The following is a 21,519-nucleotide window of genomic DNA, read 5'->3' on the forward strand; positions in this document are numbered from 1 at the left end:
AAAAAAAAAAAAACAAATAAACCAAAAACAACATCAAAACCAAAACAAACAAAAACTTTTAGCATCTTTCCAGACTTGACTTGTAAATGTTCCTTCTTGGTAAACAAAGTCTTAATCTTTGCAAATTACACATCCTTTTTAAATAGTCTTCTTCAAATGAGACACTCTTGCAAGACCATTGACTGGCTGTCCAGGTTCTTTAGATTAAAGACTGAGTATGATTCTTAGGGACAGGCCACCACTTGCAGTAAGTGACTAATGTCATTCTTCCTGCTCCTGGTAGTGTTGCCCATGGGAAAGGAAACCTTGGTTGTATGAAAAGTTCCTCTTTCCCTGCAATTGTTATACAATGCAGTATCAAATTTGGGCTACTGATCTGCAGTAGATATATTCTTGCTTAGGCCAAACTCTCTCACTGAAGGATGAGGAGAGAATATTAGATCTACACTGGTTTGTTGTTGTCCAGTTGTCAGTGGACATGTCTTTGTACTATTCATCAGGGAATCTTAGCTTCTCAAAGCATAAGAATGATCTTACAAACTTAACTGTTTGGTGGGTATGGTTCTCATTTGTTCCGGAAAGAATTGACCTTCTCGGATTAATCTAGGTTCTTCTGGATAAAAAGGAACAAGGTAGGATTAGGCTTTAGAAAGTGTTTGGTTCCCAATAAAAACTCTAGGAATCCCAAAGTTGCTAAATATTATCATACTAGTTCTACGTATTTCTTTTGAGAGCCTTTGTTATTATTTTAAGAAATGATAATTAGAATTAGTGTAGAAATAAAGAAATGTGCTGGGCAGTGGTGGCACATGCCTTTAATCCCAGCACTTGGGAATCAGAAACAGGCAGATTTCTGAGTTCAAGGCCAGCCAGGTCTATAGAGTGAGTTCTAGGACAGCCAGGGCTACACAGAGAAACCTTGTCTCGAAAAACACAAAAAGAAAAAAAAAATAAAACATGTGACTGCATTCAATGCTTGAATGTGTAGTCTCAAGAGCAATATTGCAGATTTCTTGCTTTTATTATGAATTATCGTGATAAAATTTACCTCTCACTATATATATATAAATATATATATATATATTTGTATGTATGAACAATATATATGAGCAATACACATGAATTACATATATATAAAATATAAATCATTACTTTAAATTTTCTGTAGTGATTTCCTTATCTCTAGTAATCAAGTGAAAGAATGCAAGCATATATAAACTTCTAATAATATAATAGGAAAATCAGTGGTTTAATGATAATGGTACTTTAAAATTTAATTAAAATTGCAATTTAAAACAATATGTGTACAGAAGTTATTCAAACTCATACATGATTTAAAGGATAAGAATGTGTTTCTTTTTTTATTAGATATTTTCTTTATTTACATGTCATATGATATCTCCTTTCCTGGTTTCACCTCTGAAAAAAAAAAGAAAAAAATAAGAAAAAAAAAACAAAATTAAAAAAAAAAACTCTGTCCCCTCTCCCTGCTCACCATCCCACTCCCTTCTGCCTTCTAGTCCTGGCATTCCCCTACACTGGGGCATAGAACCTTCACAGGGCCAAGGGCCTCTCCTGCCCTTGATGACTGACCAGGCCATCCTCTGCTATACATATGCTGCTGGAGCCATGAATCCCACCATGTGTACTCTTTGATTGGTGGTGGAGTCCCTGGGAGCTCTGAGGGTGCTAGTTAGTTCATATTGTTATTCCTCCTAAGGGGATTCAGTCTCTTCAGCTCCTTGGGTCCTTCTTCTAGCTCCTTCATTGGGCTCAGTCCAATGGATAGCTGTGAGTCTCTACTACTATTGGAGCTATTATGGTAGGTGTATTTGTTAATTGTAGAAAGCTTCAAGTTTAAATATTGTTATTTTTTATTTTTGTATTGTATTTGGGACAGAAAAAGGAATGAAAGAGATGACGAACTTTCTGTTATTGAGCATATATTTTTGAGAGAGGAGCAATGCTCAGCCACTGATTTCAATACTATTATTGTATTATACAATCATTTATACCAAAAGAACTATATAACAAATTCTGTATATAAGCTTTCTGTTCCCTTGCTTTTATTTTAACTTTAAACTGTGTATACAAATAACAATTTCACTTACAATAAACATTAATTACTTTAATTTACCTCCTTCTATTTCTTGGACAAAGGCTTTTAAGGATGCTTTCAGATTTAATATGAAAGCAATGAACTGTATTGTATACCACATTTTATGCTGAAGTGAATACTGACAAGACACCCTCATCAGATTATTTCTTTATAAGTACTCCAAATTCCTCTGCATCTCTCATCCACATAAAATAGTTTCTGATTCTCATTGCCAATGCAATCTGTGTGAGTTGTATTTACAAGTGACATAATTTATAGAGGATGGAGAAGCAATTAATAGTATATGAGTAATCAGGACAAAGTTAATTTTGTGGTAGGGCAATAAAACTGATTAGCAAAGATGCAACTCTGACACTTTTAAATAAAAGATAATAAAAGTTTCAGAAACTGTGATTCTGTATTGACATGTTCACCTGCCACCTCCTACTTATTCTGGGTTTTCACTTCTGCCTCCGACACAATAATTTAACACTTGGAACTGACTCTTTCTTAATGACACCATCCTTTGAGCAATACACTAATAGATCATGGGCTGATGATGTTCATTAATGATGAATCACACTAATACATCACTTTCTCTGTCACACAGGTGTTTTATCAGATTAATTTCATCAAAGCAATGACCTGTGATGATGATGCATGGCTTAAGGATAATGTAATTCAAAAAGAAATGAAATTTAGAATTAAAACCATTTTCAGGAGCTTTGGAGCTCTATTAGAAAACTTTATAGGAACAACAAGTGTGAATGTGACATGTATTAAAATGTCATGCATATATTCTATTATTAGTAGAAAGGAGAGCAGAGCATCTCATGTGTGGACTTAAGTTGTATTTTAAATGCCCACACATAATAATACTAAAATAATAAATCTTGGGTTCTTATAAATGTATAAATATATTTTATATCCAGAATAAAAAGTATTAAACTATATATTCATAATTTTAATTAAAATCTGCTAAATTAATTGTTTTACTTCAGTGGTTATTTCTTAAATTAGACATTGAGTAAATTATATATCTTACTCTTTATATATTTTAAAAGTGATCTCCATAAATGACTTAGATTGATCTAAAATGATTTTTGCAATTTCACATATACATCTATATATATGTACATTGAAAGATATAGTACATATACATAAGAGAACCTGTGAAAATTATATTTTATCACAGTATGTATGAATAAAAATTTAAAGATACTGTTCAAATTGAATTTTAATTAGAGCATTTCATGGTGATAATGAAAAATGTTAACTATAGCTTATTATTTTAATTATAATGCTGAATCTCAATTAGGATTCTATTAAATTTCCTTTGTGTGATTATTATCTACATGATATTAAATACATCATTAATAATATATTTAATCATGTATTTTGGAACTTCTTTCATGAAATTTGTCTTTCTTTTCTTCAAATCATTACCAACTACTTATGATCAGTTGAACCTATCCTTTACTACCTCAATCATATTCACATTTGTACTATTCTCAGCTTCAAAAAAAAAAGTTTGATTGAGTTGAATAGTGACACATTGACAAAACTTAAAGCAAATATTCTTCTTACTTGGATTTACTTTGCTATGTGAAATATGTATACTGGAAATGAAAAGTAGAGTTTCATGAATTTTGAGGAAGATTAAGGTCTCTCAGATTTTGAAAGTAATGAGAATTATATTGGTGATACAACAGTGTCTCCTTTCAGTGTGGAACTAAAGGACTGTTGGTAAATAAATTTAAGAGGATATTTCCTTTTTAAGAGACATAAAGAAAGATAGGGAAGTACACAGATGTTTAGCAGTATTTGGACTCTTAAGAATTAGTAATTGTCGGGCAGTGGTGGCGCACGCCTTTAATCCCAGCACTTGGGAGGCAGAGGCAGGAGGATTTCTGAGTTCGAGGCCAGCCTGGTCTACAGAGTGAGTTCCAGGACAGCCAGGTCTACACAGAGAAACCCTGTCTCAAAAAAACAAAACAAAACAAAAATAAGAATTAGTAATTGTCTCAGCATTTAATCTCAGTGATTCAGAAAGACATGATTAAAAAATTGAGTAAGGATCCTGTGATAGACATATTGATGGTGTAAGGTGGAGAAAGTTGGCTATTGGTTTTCCTCAATAATAACCTGTGGGAAAGGGAAAAGAGTTCAAAATTCTCATCCTGAGGAATTCAATGATGCACTGAGCACCTGAGCCTATAAACAGAGTCATTAGTGTGACAGTAATGCTGGCTACAAATCAGATAACAATCAGAGAAAATTCCCACCAAAAGAATTTTAAATATTCTAGAATAATTCTGTCTCCAATGACTAAAAAATGACAGTTTCTTAGTGTGTGCAAAGCATTTTGATTTATGTGGCACATATTAGGGTTGCTATACTACTAAGGTTGTTCATTCTGATTCTGAGAAAATTTCATTAGTTGTGAAGGTTCTTTACAGGAACTAGCAGTTAAGAGACTGCATGACTAGTATAACCTCAGACCAAACTCCAAATACAGGACACCTACTCCAGGTTGAGAGAAAGTCAGAAATTTAGTCACAGAAAACATAAAACTGAAAATATGATTTGTGCATTTTCATGCGTGGTCACAACTCTTCCATGTTATGAAAAATGAAAGAAGGAAGGAACTTGAAGGAGAAATATTGCAAAATTAACAGCATTTACTCAAGAAAGCTAGGAAGAAAGAGATCATTGATTGTCCCTACTAAATAATTTCAGTGTGAAACATTAAATTATGTGTTGCTTGCTTAAATTAAATTAGTTGTACTATATATGATCACAATTGAACCCCAAGTTTCTGTTTTATACTAACAAAAAAGAATTCCTGCTTCTACTTGTGGTGTGACTTAACCTTTAATACACACAATTAATCTCAAACCATGAAGGTAAAAGTTAGTTTGTAGAAGGAAGCACCCATGTTTGAAAGTGATGTTTAATTGACTGGCAGACAAAATGATGAATAAGGGAGAAATCTTACAGAATTGGATATGCCCAACTATCCCGAGAAGAAAGAGGAAGAAGAGGCTACTTAAGAGAGAGACATGCAGAGAAAGTGCTAGACACAGGTGAAGACAGATTGAGCCAGAATAGGAATAGGAATCAGATTAGAGCAGATTGCTAGAGTGAGTTGGAGGTCAATCAGAGCAATTCAGGAGAAGTAAAGAAAGGGGAGTAAGATTGAATCAGTCAGTGGAGAAAGAACTTCAAACCAGAAGAGCTGAGCTGAACTTCCAGTAAGAATTAAGAAAGAAATAGAAACAGTGAGCTTATTCCCCATTATGCCTTGGTTATCAGACAGAGGCAATAAGTCTCCATTACCACTATTACAACAGGAAAATAAAAGTAACTAGCATATAAATTAAGTTAACTTGTTTTCAATATGGTAAGCATTCCTAAGTCATACAAGTAGCAACTTTGCAGCAACAGTTATATTGATCTCTACATGTTTCCTCTGGTCATTACATCCGACAAAGTACTTTCAGTTCACCTATATAAAATTTATGTCCACATACTACCTTTACTTTCAAATTTCTCACAAAAACACTTTCACATTTTCTATAAGTAACAGTCAGAAATTCATTTTGAGATTAAGGGTACATGTCCAAGAATCTTCTTGGTCTTTCAACCTCACACATCTGATTGTCTTGATACAATAAGTGAAATAGCATGTTAAAGAATGGCCCTCACTGAGCAGACCTTGGGCACAAGTGCAACAGCCGGTCCCACAACACCCAAAGGAAGCTCCACTCCCAGGTGCTCTGACACTCTCAGGATCAGAGGTGAGGAGGACACAACATCTGTCCCCAAACCAGGAGTAACTGGGATCAGTGAGACCAGACATGCAGGAACTCCCCCAGGAGAATGGCTAGGATTCCTTCAGGTCTCTCTGCGCTGGTGTCCTGAGCAGACCTTGGGTCCAGGCTCTGCAGCCAGTCCCACAACACCCAGAGGAAGCTGCTGCATTCCCAGGTGCTCTAACATGCCCAGGGTCACAGGATCCCAGAATCACAGGATCAGAGAGACAGCTTGACTCTGAAGAATTCTGACACAACCAGGATCACAGGAAGGACAGGCTCCAGTCAGATTAAACAAGGGCAGGTAGCACTAGAGATAACCAGATAGTGGGAGGCAAGCATAAGAAAATAAACAGCACAAACCAAGGTTACTTGGTATCATCAAAACCCAATTCTCCCACCATAGCAAGTCCTGGACACACCAACACACCGGAAAAGAAAGACTCAGACCGAAAATTACTTCTCATGATGCTACAGGCCTTTAAGAAAGACATAAATTGCATCCTCAAAGAAATACAGGAGAACACAGGCAAACACCTAAGGAGGAAACACAAAAATCCCTTAAAGACCTACAGGAAAACACAATCAAACAGGTGAAGGAAATGAACAAAACCATCCAGAACCTAAAAATGGAAATAGAAACAATAAAGAAATCAGACAGAGAGACAACCCTGGAGATACAAAACCTAGGAATGAAATCAGGAGCCACAGATGCAAGTATCACCAACAGAATACAAGAGATAGAAGAGAGAATCTCAGGGGCAGAAGATATCATAGAAAACATTGACACAACAGTCAAAGAAATTGCAAAAACAAAAAGCTTCTAACCCAAAACATCCAGGAAATCCAGGACGCACTGAGAAGACCAAACCTAAGGATAATAGATATAGAAGAGAGTAAAGACTCCCAATGTAATGGGCCAGTAAATATCTTCAAAAAATTATAGAAGAAAACTTCCATAACCTAAAGAAAGAGACGCCCATGAACATACAAGAAGCCCACAGAACTCCAAATAGACTGGACCAGAAAAGAAATTCTTCTAGTCACACAATAATCAAAACACCAAATGCACTAAACAAAGAAAGAATTTTAAAAGCAGTAAGGGAAAAAAGGCAAATAACATATAAAGGCAGGCCTATCAGAATTACGGCAGACTTCTCACCAGAGATTATGAAAACTAGAAGATCTTGGGCAGATGTCATACAGACCCAACAAGAACACAAATGCCAGCCCAGCCTACTAAACCCAGCAAAACTCTTAATTACCATAGATGGAGAAAACAAGATATTCCATGACAAAACAAAATTTACACAATATCTTTCCACAAATCCAGCCCTAAAAAGGATAATGGATGGAAAACATCAACATAAGGAACAAAACTACATCCTAAAAGAAGCAAGAAAGTAATCTTTCAGAAATTCACACAAATCTAATTCCACCTCTTACAACAAAAACAAGAAATGACAATTACCTTTTCTTAATATCTTAAAATGAAAATTAATATTACCAACATATCCTAATTGATTGAAATCCAAAAATATGAGTTAGAAATTCGTTAGTTGTCATCCAATGGTCTCTCTAACTTGGTAATTGGAGAAATAGGTCCAATATTGTACAATCTATATACACTTTCAGTTTATTTGTGACAGTGTCTTGCTATGTACAACATAAGGGTCTTGAAATCTTGCTTCTCCTATTTCAGCCTCTCTATTAGTAGTATTGTTTATTTCATATTTTAAACTATACTATGGTTTTTAGAACAGCTTATATATTTCAAAAGTATTTATATACCCAAGGGAGACATAGACAATTAACTTGGGAGGTGGCTTGTAAGAAAGAGAAAGACAAAGAGAAAGACTAAATGCTTTGCTTGACATTTGTAGCTCTTGTATCAAGTTTGAAGAAGAGGACTTTATAAGTTACTCTTTCTCTGAGATGAATGCTTTTCCAGATTATCACAGCTAAAGAACAAGATTCTTACCTGCACCTTATGTCTGTACCACCCTCCAAACAGAACCATTGTTCATTGAAACAGTTGTTGAAAGACTTTATGGATAGACCATCTTAATACACACACCATTTCTTAATTGAATGTATCCTGTTCTCTGTGGGCTGAGAATAAAGTCACTCACTGAAGTCAAATAGTTGTGACCATAGTAGGAAGTCTGTATCCAAAAATCATGCCTACAATTAATTTCTTGATGCAGCAGAACTCTCAACTCTCAGCTTAGCTACAATGGAGGTAAAATCCTTTGGTGATGTGAAGGTCATTGAAGTACAGTCTTATTACAATGAAACCCAATGTTTAAAAATTGTTCTTATTTTGGGCTTGTACCACAGTAAGAGCCAAGATTTTAAACTATACTAAATACAAAACAAAAAAAAAAAGACTTTATATATTTATGTTCATTTAAGGAAATACTAGTAGTGATGTATTATTTTGAGATGTATAGTTAATATGTTTGGAGTTATTTAAAATTTATATTGAGAAAAATGTATGTATTTTTCAGTATTGCTGTAGACAAGCATCTACATAAGACTGTTAAGTTGATTGTTGTATATCAAACAACATTTATAATACTCATTTTTTTTTTTTTTTTTTTTTGGTTTTTTTTTTTTTTTTTTTTTTTTTTTTTTGTTTTTTTTTTTTTTTTTGAGACAGGGTTTCTCTCTGTAGCCCCGGCTGTCCCGGTACTCACTCTGTAGACCAGGCTGGCCTCGAACTCGGAAATCCGCCTGCCTCTGCCTCCCAAGTGCTAGGATTAAAGGCGTGCGCCACCACCGCCCGGCTTATAATACTCATTTTTATTGTTATAATATCTTATAACTTTTAAGGAATATGATAAAGATATTGTTGGTATTGATGGGGGGGGGGTCTCTCGGAGGAGTTGGGATACAAAAGGGAAACAAGAATGTGATTTAATTCTATTTACTTAAAATATTTTTTAAATGTTAACAAATTCAGATAAATTGAAATCATGTAACTTTTCTCATCATAATGCAATAAAAGTTAAAAAAAAAAAATGTTTGTCCTGCAAAACAACCTCATGGAGTTTCTGAAAGAAGCAGGACCATTCACCTTTAAAAAAACTCACAGAGCTGAAAGAAAGCTGGTTTTTTGTTTGTTTGTTTTAGTATGTTTTCTTTGGGGGGGGGTCACTTTTGCAAATGTTTCCCAAATGTAACTATAAAATATTGTTATTTAGATTAAGGAATATGGGGTAAAGTAAGAGTAAGAGGAATTCGAAAGTTTGTCTTAAAATAACAAGCATAGTCAATTAAAACTAGAATGTTTGAAATAGGGATGTATTTGGGAAGAAAGATGAATAAAGAGGCCAAAAGATACTATACAATCACAAAGCTTATTTACAATGAAGAAGTCTAATTTTTTGAAAATTGACTTCATAGAAACATGATGACTTTTGCCACTGACTTTTTCTGAATTATCAAAAATATTTCAATTTTCTTGGAATGTTAACTCATATAAAAGAACTCTCTAATGACTTTTCTTTATTATTGCCAGTATTTAATGGGGTTGTATATTTAAAGTACAATGGTAATCATTAAAGATGAAAGGCTACATTCTGTAGCATTTTAAATTAAAAAAAAAAAATGTTAGTTTTGAAAAAAAAAAAAAAAAGAATGGCACTCATAGAGGCAAAAGGGAGGGGAGAGAGGTTCGGGATGGTATGAGAACCCTGTGGAGGATAACCAGGAAGGAGGATAGCATTTGAAACATAGATGAATAAAATGATTAATAAAAAATAATGAAATGGGGCAGCATCTTGAAATTACAAATCTCTAGATACATAGTGTATTTTTTACTGCTAATATTTTGGTAGTGCAGTCTGAGCACCTATGAAGCAAGAATCTTGGAATTCTTATGAAAGTTTCTTGTCCAACTCTAAGAAAAACTTACTATGTATAACTTAAGAAATTTGTAGTTGCTCCTACTCTTGCTTCATACATATATCTCAATGTGTAGAGGTCTTTGTTCTCAATGGCAAAATCATTTACAAAAAGATTAAGGGATCTATGGAGAGCCGCTTCAGCTGCACCCCGAGATGGTGTTGGCTTCCGCCATCCCAATAGCGAGTGGTCTCATAAACAAGCCCTCATTTGGCTAAGCTTGCTGCCATTGGTTGCTTCCGCATTTAGTGACCTATCCACTTTTGCCACGTAGCCCATTGAGATTGACTAAGCTTGGGAGTACTTAATGGCAGAGGGGGGGCCAGAAGGCAGGGCTTAGAGGCAGGAGAAGCAGGAGGGGGAGACTGTTAAAACATTCCTGAATAAACTGCTAAAAGGAAGAGCTCAGGTCTTGTCTTTCTTGCTGGTCAGGGCGGATGCAACAGGGATCACCAGCACTGACTATATGATCTTGACTTGTGCTCCTAGAATTTATTATTTTAGTTACTATAAGCTGTGTTGGAAGTGGAAAATGCTTTAAATATACTTGGAATGTTGGAGTGTGTTACTGAAATTTCTTCTAGCTCAGTTTTGCATATTGATGAGAACATAGTAGTAATTATAACAGCTCTAGATAGGTCTAAAAAAGGGAAAAGAGTGTTCATAATATTCAGGAAAGAAAATAGGTTAGTACACCATTTAAATACCCTGGAGTATAAATATATAGGCCAAGAGTCAAGAGAAATCCAGTAGAAATGGTAGAAAAAATAAAATAAAAAATTGATGATCAGCAATCCTGTTTTAGTGATATTCATTGCTGCTAGAAAGAAAATTGTTTATTGCTTATCTTCTGTTGGTTTTCTTTCAAGCAATAAGAATGTAGGAGGAAACTCTATGAGTATATTATGTTATTTTCAGCACTCAAATTACTAAATATTGTTTTGTTGCGTTATAAAATCTGAGGACCTTGAGTTAAATAACTTGCTGGAAGCCTGTTAGAGAGCTTTACAGAGAACATATTAATGGGTATTTGGTTTGCTGCTTTGAACTTGTAAAATTTATACTACTTTAATTATCATAGTTTATGGGAATCAACTTAAGAATAATGAATTTGCAGTCATGACTCAGTGGCACAAAATGTGGAGCCAAGTCACTAAATTCTCAGGAGTTAAAAGTATAAGACTGATATTTTTGTTTATATTTATAGCTTATGTTTTCCCTAATTAGGCTAGTATTGACATCTATTTTAAAGCTCTTATGAGAGTCAAGCCTTCATCATCCATTGCTATAGTTGGCAATATAGCTGTATTAGTTTCTCCCTTGTTTGAATGCCACAAAATCCTCAGTGTCTCTCCCTGGAATTGTATAATAAGTAGGTGTGTTGTTTCTATCTATTGGTCTTTATGGAAAGATACTAGCAACCCCTGTTTAAAAAAATATTATTTTTTATTTTTGTTATGTGTGTGTGTGTGTGATGTTGAGGTTTGGTCTAGTAAGGCTCTATAATATTCCCCTGATTTTCATAGTTTCATGACACTCAGAAATTTGCATGCATGATATATGTAAAATTGTATACATATATATACATATATATGTATATAAATAATTTGTTTTAGCTCTTAGACCTTTGATTGATCATTTATGTTAGTTCATTTTCCTTTGATATCTCTTTAATACCCACTTCCTTTGGGTCTGTGGCTTGTTCTATGGTTGTCCTGCACTTTATGGTTAATGTCAAATTTATGTGAGCATATACCGTATGTGTATTTCTTGCTCTGAGTTATCTCACTCAGATTGATATTCTTAAGCTTACCTATTTGCCTGCAAAATTCATGTTGTATTTGTTTTTAAATGTTAATAGCATTTCATGGTGAAGATGTACCACACTTTGTTCATTCATCCTTCAGTTAAGGAACATATAGGTTATTTCCTACTTATGCATAAAGGTACTATGAACATAGTTGAGTGAGTGTATTTTTGAGATTTTGGAGCATATTTTGAGTTTTGGCCCAGGACTGGTATAGCTAGGTCTTGAGGTAAAATTACTCACAATTTTTGGGAACCTGCTAAATTGATTTCCACAGCAGTTGTACAGTTTGCACTCTTACCAGCAATAAAGGAGTGTTCTCCTTGCTCCACATCTTTGATAGCATGTGCTGCCACTTGAGTTTTTTTTAATCTTATCCATTCTGATGGATGTAAGATGGAATTTCAGGATCATTTCAATTTGCATTTCCCTGAGGAATAACCTTGAATACATTCATATAGGAGAGAAAACCTCTTGAAGTGAACACCAATGGCTTGTTCTCTAAGATCAGTTGACAAATGGGACCTTATGAAATTGCCAAGCTCCTGTAAGGAAAAGGATACCATCAATAGGAAAAAAATGGCAGGTTACAGACTGGAAAATTTTCTTCACCAAACTCTACATCCAACAGAGGATTAATATCTAAATTATATAAAGAAATCAAATATTTAGATACCAATAAACCAAATAAACCAATTTAAAAATAGAGATCAGAGCTAAACAGAGAATTGTCAACAGAGGAATCGCAAATGGCCAAGAAGTACTTAAAGAAATTTTCAAAGTCTTCTCTCATCAGGGAAATATAAATTAATTATTATTGAATTTTTGGTGAAGTTGGAGCTCTGTATTATTCCTCACCATATAGAGTAGATATAACATTATTTACTATAAATTATTGGTACTAGAATAAAATACTTTGGAGCTATGTGAAATTAAGCAGAATGAAATAGGAAAGTATAAAAGGACATTGAAATACACAGAAATAACATCTTCACCAATAACAACAAGAGAAAAATCCTAATACAAAGTATCGTAATGTGTACTTGATTATTATCTATGTAGTCTTTTAAATACCCTTTTTACATGATTTTTAAAAAGTTTATTTCCTTACTGACAAAGAATATAATAATTAGTCTAATGAGGAGAACCTAGAAGGGGCCCTAAATAATTTTATGAGAGAATTAAACTTCCAAGAGATTGTCCATGTGAGCACGTTTTGGAACTCTAATTGCCTGACTTTACATGTGGTACAGGGTTTCACCATGGAGGTAATGACAACCGAGAGAGGTAGCATGTCATCAGTGAGTTTCTGCAATGCATAAGGAGACTCTTCTTAACAGACTGAAGGCATTGCTCGCCTTGGATTCCAGATTTGTGAACACACTGACAGGCCAAGAGAGGATTATTCCATAATATCTGGATAAAAGAGCATGGAAGATTTGCATTCTGAACTTCCCAGCCTTTAGCCTGTGAGTGTCCATTATAATAAAACTTAATCCTAAGTATATTGCTTTTATGGGTTCTGAGACTTGCTTTATCAATTCTTCACACCTTAATGGTGGTATGTGATTTCTGGGAGTTAAAGGCACTCAACAAAAACTCTGGGAGTCTTGTGTCAGTGTTATATTGTAACATCTCAGATGTGTTTTTAAATAGACTAATTGCAGGATATATTAGGTCTATCACTGATTAATACACATACCCCAATTTTAACAGTGGATAAACAAATTTATAAACTTCTCTGGTAGTAAATGAAGTGGGAAGAAGCTAGTAAATATAAATTTTAGTCCTGTACTGGCTGGTTTTGTGTGTCAACTTGACGCAGGCTTGGGTTATCACAGAGAAGGGAGTTTCAGTTGGGGAAGTGCCTCCATGAGACTCAGCTGTGGAGCATTTTCTCAATTAGTGATCAAGGGGGTAGGACCCCTTGTGGGTGGTGCCATCCCTGGGCTGGAAGTCTTGGGTTCTATAAGAGAGCAGGCTGAGCAAGCCAGGGGAAGCAATGCAGTAAAGAGCATCCCTCCATGGCCTCTGCATCAGCTCCTGCTTCTTAACCTGCTTGAGTTCCAGTCCTGACTTCCTTTGTGTTAAACAGCAATGTGGAAGTAAGCCAAATAAACCCTTTCCTCCCCAACTTGCTTCATGGTCATGATGTTTGTGCAGGAATAGAAACCATGACTAAGACAAATTGGTACCAGCATAGTGAGGTATTCCTGTGACAACCTGACCATGTTTTGGGGAGGATTGTGGAAGGACTTTGGAACTTTAAGCTAGAAGAGCCACTGGCTGTTAAGAACTCTGTGGGATGTTCTGTGGGAACTTGGAAAATCATGTTGAGAACAGAGCAGAAGATGAAGGCCTGGCTTGTGAAATTTCAGAGGTAAGATTAAAGACTCTTATCAGGGCCATGTTGTTTTGATTGTGAAGATTCTGTAGTTCTGGTTAGCTGGAGCTGAAGTATCAGCTGTGATTAACAAGATACCAGAACTACTAAAGTGAAAACTTTGCATTACTGGGAGTATTGATGCTGGTTATCTGGAGCTAAGAAATTAGCGGTGATTAAGAAGAGACCAGCATCATTGAGGTGACATCTTCTGGGAAGTGTTTTCTGAGAGCACAAAGAGGCTGTGTTCCAGAGATAGCCAAGGTTGTACCTTGTGCTGCAGCAGGACTTGGTAATGTGTAAGAGTCATGCAGGTGGTATTGGTTTTGACAGCAGGAAGGGGTCATGAAGAGCAGCTGAGGCTCAGCACAGTGAGAGGGCATGGAAAGCCATTGGTGAAGGTGCAGCCTCAGTTTGCAATTGATGGCCCAGGACTGAAGGTGTCATGCAACGGTGTTGAGGCTTGGCACCGTGAGGACAGTCTATGAGAGGCTATATTGGTAAAGCCTAGTTACAGCAGTGTTTTGGGAATGACAGTACCATGCAATGACCACCAAGGACAGCCACAGCAATGGAGTACAGGCATCTGGAGCCCAGAAGACAAGATGTGTGCTACAAAGGGCAGAGCTGAAGAGGTGAGTGAAGCCCTTAGAGGAGCCCAGAAGATTATGAGTTGGATCCCAGACATTGGTTTTGCTTTTGATTGTGACTGTGCCCTGATATTTTTCCCTCTTGAAGGAAGAACATATTTTAGTGGAGCCCACAGTTAAGAGATATTGGACATTTTAAAAGATATTGGACATTTTAAATTGATTGAACTTTTAATATGTAAACACTGTGGGACTTTAGATCTTGAGGATGAATAATAAAGTAAGGATTGAGGCTTAATAGTGAGGTGTTTGTGTGTCAAGTTGACAAGGGGTCAATTGTACTGGCTGGTTTTGTGTGTCAACTTGACACAGGCTGGAGTTATCTCAGAGAAGGGAGTTTCAGTTGGGGAAGTGCCTCCATGAGACCCAGTTGTGGAGCATTTTCTCAATTAGTGATCAAGGGGGTAGGACCCCTTGTGGGTGGTGCCATCCCTGGGCTGGAAGTCTTGGGTTCTATAAGAGAGCAGGCTGAGCTAGCCAGGGGAAGCAAGGCAGTTAGCAACATCACTCCATGGCCTCTGCATCAGCTCCTGCTTCCTGACCTGCTTGAGTTCCAGTCCTGACTTCCTTTGTGATAAACAGCTATGTGGAAGTAAGCCAAATAAACCCTTTCCTCCCCAACTTGCTTCATGGTCATGTTTGTGCAGGAATAGAAATCCTGACTAAGACAAGTCCACTATTTCTTTTTAGCAATTTAGACTGTAGCCTTCTAGTCTATCTGCCCAACATTTAATATCTCATCACAACATCATGTTAAAAGACAGCATCAGTAGTGAGAAATAAGTTGAAAGAAACAGTTTTATCTTGAATTAACATTAACAAGCATGAAACAAAAAGTAGAAAAGCACCTCAAAAGTGTATTGTGAATATAAAAACATATGAAATATTAATGGCAGAGAATTTCTTCAATGAGGTTCATCTAGTAGGACAGACCTAGAGAAAAACTGCACATTTTAGGTTATGTATAATTTTCAAGTAATATACCTAGAAGAAATATTTATCAAATAATGTTTTTCATAAACATGTTATGAGAATTACATTGAATGAATTACAGAAATAACATGTTATTATATACCACCTGCATACACTATGAGTATTGTTTTCTACAACAAAAAGTATGATGCATAGCCACTAGAAAATGTATTATGTCAACTTGGAAATGAATAGTTCTCTCTGTCAATTCAGTCATACTAATCAAAATTCTGAACTTAGACATTATGCTAACAGACTAGAACAATAAGCCTTGGAAGGGAATACATGAAATTAGTGTTCACAAGTCATTGCTTTTTTTTATTGGAATTTCATTGCTTTAAAAACATAAATATTTGAACTGAAATTAATCACTAATGACTTGAACAATGAATTATTATAATACATTCCTGTTAGCACCTATTTTCAGGATCTGTGTTCTAATTCATATTTATTTTTCATCTTGTATTGCATACTTATATTCAAATCTGTATTTATATATAAATATAAATATGTATTTGTTTAATTATTATATTGTATTTGAGACATGGACTCAAATGTCAGACCATACTGGCCTTGAACTCACTATGTGGTTTAAATTTGAGTGATCTTCTGGCTTCAGTTTTCTGATTGAGTTATACTTGCAGGTATGAGACAACATCCCTAGAATATTCTGATCTTTATTAAACCAATGAAAAGTAGATACAGATACAAAAATGATGAATCGAGAGAGAAACTTACACAGTGAGCTAATGTCAACCATAAAGTGTACTCTTTGTTATTCAGGTACGGTGTTTAAGAATGGAAAACAACAATAAATTTTGACTCCTTTGTCAGCATTGATTTAACTGGCTAAAATAGAATGCTCCTATATTCTGGCTTTATTCTATGCTACAAAGCAAAGATATTACCCATGTTTTCAGGTTTTCATTGTCTATAACTTATATTTTAAGCTGAAGCATATATTTTCATATCATTTATATAGCCAGAAAGAATTATACAGCAGGGAATAATTGTTAACTGTCAGATCACACTGTATTTCCAATCACATTCCATCAGTGACACGTGTTTTACATTGTTAAGACATCTTGTCTGAAAAACAAAACTCTAAAACAGGACGGAAAAAGCCCATTCTTTCAGATGGTGTGAATTATTCATGAACACAGCACCTAGTCTGCACTTAGAATGTAATCAAAGTATAAATGATGCATGCTCGTGTTGCTTCTAAATGCTGCACCAGTTGTTTCTAAGTTATGCGTGAGACTCACTATCACATAAAATGCAAAAATTGTCAAAGACTGTCAAATAGTTTTCCCTATCTTATTAATTAAAATATTTTTTAGCTTTAAATTCATTTGTCAAAATATTTAATAAGAATTCTTCTCTTTATCTCAAATAAGACTCATTATATTATTTAGTGTAATTAATGGACTGTTGTGTATTCTTTCTTTTCACAGCCTTTAAAATTAAGTTCAAAATACTAAAAAAAAAAAAAAAAGGTACTTACTTTGCTTTACAGAACTCAGTGAAGGAAAGCGATGTGTCCTTCAATTTCTTTATTGAGAAAATATAAATTTTGGTACATTCTATTTAATTTGGGACTTTTGGTAAGTTGTCTGAAAATTTCTCTTTACATCAATGGTCACCAAAAAGAAAATGTTTTTCTAGTTTACCACGTACATCACTAAGAATGAAACTGAGAAATCTACTGATTTCATCTCAATCATGAAGGTCTAATTTTTGATTAATTTATTCTGCAAATGGTAATTCTGATAAGTTATATATGTAGGTCTATTACATAGTAAAATTCATAGTAGTATTTGTAAATATGGGAAGAAAATCAGCTTTCTCATTCTATAATTTGATGAGGCTCTGCCTGAGTCTGACCAATACAGATGTGGATGCTTGCAGCCAACCATGGGACTGAGCATGGGAACTCTAATGGAGGAGTTAGGGGAAGGACTGAAGGAGCTGAAGGGGTTTGTAACCCCATAGGAAGAACAACAATATCAACCAACCAGATCCCCGAGAGCTCCCAGGGACTAAAACACCAATCAAAGAGTACACATGGAGGGACCCATGGCTCCAGCTGCATATCTAGCAGAAGATGGCCTCTGACATCAATGAGTGGGAAGGCCCTTGGTCCTGTGAAGGCTTAATGCCCCAGTGTAGGGGAATTCTAGGGCAGTGAGGCAGGACTGGTTGTGTGAGGGAGCACCCTCATAGAGGCAAAAGGGTGGGTGGGGCAGGGGATTTCTGGAGGGGAATCCTGAAAGGAGGATAAAAATAAAAGGGGATTTGAAACAGCAATTGAGGAAATTCTGAGCTCATGTCCTGGAATACACTTTAGGTTATTATTTTATGTGTGCAAATATATATGTATGCCCAAATGTATAGATGCACATATAAAGAGCTAGGTAGATTCTGAGTTCAGTATTAAGTTAATAGAGAAATGGGTTACAAAGTTCCCTCATAAGTTATTGAGAATGCAGTTGGTTTATTGGTTATTTCAAGAATGTTTATTGGGCTGGAAAGATGGCTCAGCAACTAAGAGCAGGAACTGCTCTTCCAAAGTCCTGAGTTCAAATCCCAGCAACAATCTGATGGCCTCTTCTGGTGTGTCTGAAGACAGCTACAGTGTGCTTAGATATAATAATAAATAAAGCTTTGGGCAGGAACAAGCAGGGTAGGAGTGAGCAGAGGTCCTGAATTCAATTCCCAGGAACCACATGATGGCTTACCACTATCTGTACAGCTACAGTGTAATCCTATACATAAAATAAATAAATCTTTAGAAATAGTGTTTATTGATATTTCTGACATATATTGATATATACTGGAATGTCGTGAAAATAGTACTATTCTTATAACAAAGATTTAAAACTGTATTACTTTAATGAATAAGTGTATTCCTCATGATATGCACATTTTGGTATGTATACTCAGGCCAATCACAAATATAAGGATGGAAAAACAGTAAAAATTTCTAAGTTTATACACTTGTAATCTCATAATTTAGAAGTATAGCAAGCAAAATGATCATAAATAAAATTAAGGAAATACAATCTGTAAATGACATTTTTGGTATGTTCTAAGGAAATGAACTTATTAAAGATATATAATTATTCAAGTCAGGAAAGTTAAACAGCACTAACCAACAACTGAAATCAGCACACATTGAACAATACATCAAATTTTAAGGAAAATGAATTCTTTTCAAATGCATATACTATTTTTACTGACGTTTCTGTAGACTTATAAGGGTTTATATTATGTAGAAATAGATGCCTGATCATATTGCAAACAAAATTTTTAAAATTATTAAAAAAATTTAAACTTTAAAATAAACCAAAAATTGCAATTTTCCAAAATTTTATTTATTTATATGTGTTTGTTCTATATTTACATAACTGTTATGACATTTAGAGGTCAGAAGACAACTTGTAAGTATTATTTTTCTCTCATCATGTGGGTGATGGGGTATGACCTTATGTCTTCCTGTGTGGTAGCACATATCTTTATCTGCCTACCTATTTCAACAGACCTGAATTAACACATCTTAAATATATTTTTGTTAATATTTAAAAAACACAATATAGGAGAAATTCTGGGTTAAAATTTTAGAGATGCGTGGATGGCCCCATCCCTCCACCGAGGGTCCATGCCTAACCTCTGGATATGGTCTCAACAGGTTCCTCCTCCCCTTTTTGGGGTATTTCAGCTTATGTCATCCCTGTGGTGTCCTGGGAGGCTCATGCTTTCCTAGCATCTAGGACTTTCTGGTTGCTATCCCCAGTTTCCCATCCCCCATTGCTACACACCTCTGATCAATTTCCTGACCTCTGTATATCTCCTCTGTCTCCTCCCATACATGATTCTTCCCCTCTTTTTCCCTTCCTCCTCTTCTCTTCCTCCCAAGTCCCTCCCACCCTCTACTTCCCTTGATTGTTTTGTTCCCCTTTTTAAGTAAGACTGAAGCATCCACTCTTTGGTTTTCCTTTCTCTTGAGCTTCATATGGTCTGAGAATTGTATCCTGGGTATTCCACACTCTTTCCTAACATCCACTTTTCAGTGGATACATAGTATGTGTGGTCTTTTGTGACTGAATTACCTCACTCAGGATATTTTCTAGATCCACCCATTTGCCTGCAAATTTCATGAAGTCATTGTATTTAATAGCTGAGTAGTAAAGAAAATTCAGGGACAAAGAGTGGAGCAGAGACTGAAGGAAAGGCCATCCAGAGACTGCCCCCACTGGCGATCCATGCCACATGCAGACAACAAACCCAGACACCACTGTGGATGCCAAGAAGTGCTTCCTGACAGGAGCCTGATACAGCTGTCTCCTGAGAGGCTCTGCCAGTGCCTGACCAATACAGATGTAGAGGCTCATAGCCAACCATCAGACTGAGCACAGGGATCCCAGTGGAGGATTTAGTGGAAGGACTGGAGGAACTGAAGGGGCCTTATCTGACATCAATGGGAGGGGAGGCCCTTGGTCCTGTGAAGGCTTGATGCCCCAGTGTAAAGGAATGCTAGGGTGATGAGGCAAGATTGGGTAGGTGAGTTGGGGAGCACTCTCATAGAAGCAGGGTAAGGGGGCATAGGATAGGAGGTTTGCAGAGGGGAAACCAGGAAAGGGGATAATATTTGAAATGTAAATAAAATAAAATAAAATAAAATAAAAAGCACAATATAGCCAGGTAGTGGTGGCGCACGCCTTTAATCCCAGCACTTAGGAGGCAGAGGCAGGCGGATTTCTGAGTTCCAGGACAGCCTGGCTTACAGAATGAGTTCCAGGATAGCCAGGGCTATACAGAGAAATCCTGTCTTAAAAAAAAAAAAAAAAGGCACAATACATAGATAGGTATTTGTTCTGAAATTAAATATTTTTACAATTTAGCTCATTTGGATAGAGTTTGCCTCATTAGAAGTCACACACTTGTAGTGCTATTTTCAATGATTTTTGTTTCTTATTTAGGCTAGAATTTTCATCAGTTACTGAAAAAACATTCCTGTTATTTTGATCTCTCCTAAATACTAGCTAGAAACAGTCTCTCTAAATTACTGCGTCTGTGTAGGGTCCTCATTTCTCCATAGATGCTCATTCAATCTTGACTTCATAGGTAGACTTAGAGCTAACATCACACTCATTGTTCAACGTGAAGTGGTACAGTTCTCATGCAGCCTCACAGATCTTAGCATCTACTTCCCACTGTACCTAAATCTCATATCATCCTCCTGCTGAAGCCTGTTCACTCCTAACCTAATGCTTATGTGTCTAATCCTGCTTTCAAGTTTTCTTCCCGTTGAAAAACCTAACAACATATATGTAAGCATTTCTGATCTTCCAACTTTTCCATCCTACTGCTACAGACTATAAATCTAAGCATATATTTTATATTTCTCTGATGTCACTTACACATTGTCATGAACTGATTGCACTATCTCTTTCATGTCTCTATTTCCTTTCACTTTTCAGTTAATAAAGTTATGTCTCTTTTCCCATTATATTTTAAGCATGGTAAGATACAGAAATAATGGTCTTGTGCAGAAACAAATGTTGCTGATATTGATTCTGCATTATGTTGATATATTTAGATAGCTACATATCATACTGGGTATGAAAAATTAATTTTTGAGAATGAATGTATAAAAAAGTTTTGGAGTAAAATATTTGAGATGTTATAATTTAGATTTATATTTAATTTATTATTCATAGTAGATAATTATTTTAACAGTTTTTGTCTATTTACTACTATTTGTAGACCATAAATATTTATTTTAATATAATATTTTAAAATTCATATTACCTTAATAAAGTAACTACATTCTTAATATATAGTCTAAATTAATTAAATTACACTTGTACCTGAAATATTAAATA

Source organism: Mastomys coucha, unplaced genomic scaffold, assembly GCF_008632895.1.
Source record: "Mastomys coucha isolate ucsf_1 unplaced genomic scaffold, UCSF_Mcou_1 pScaffold9, whole genome shotgun sequence".
Lineage (NCBI taxonomy): Eukaryota > Metazoa > Chordata > Mammalia > Rodentia > Muridae > Mastomys > Mastomys coucha.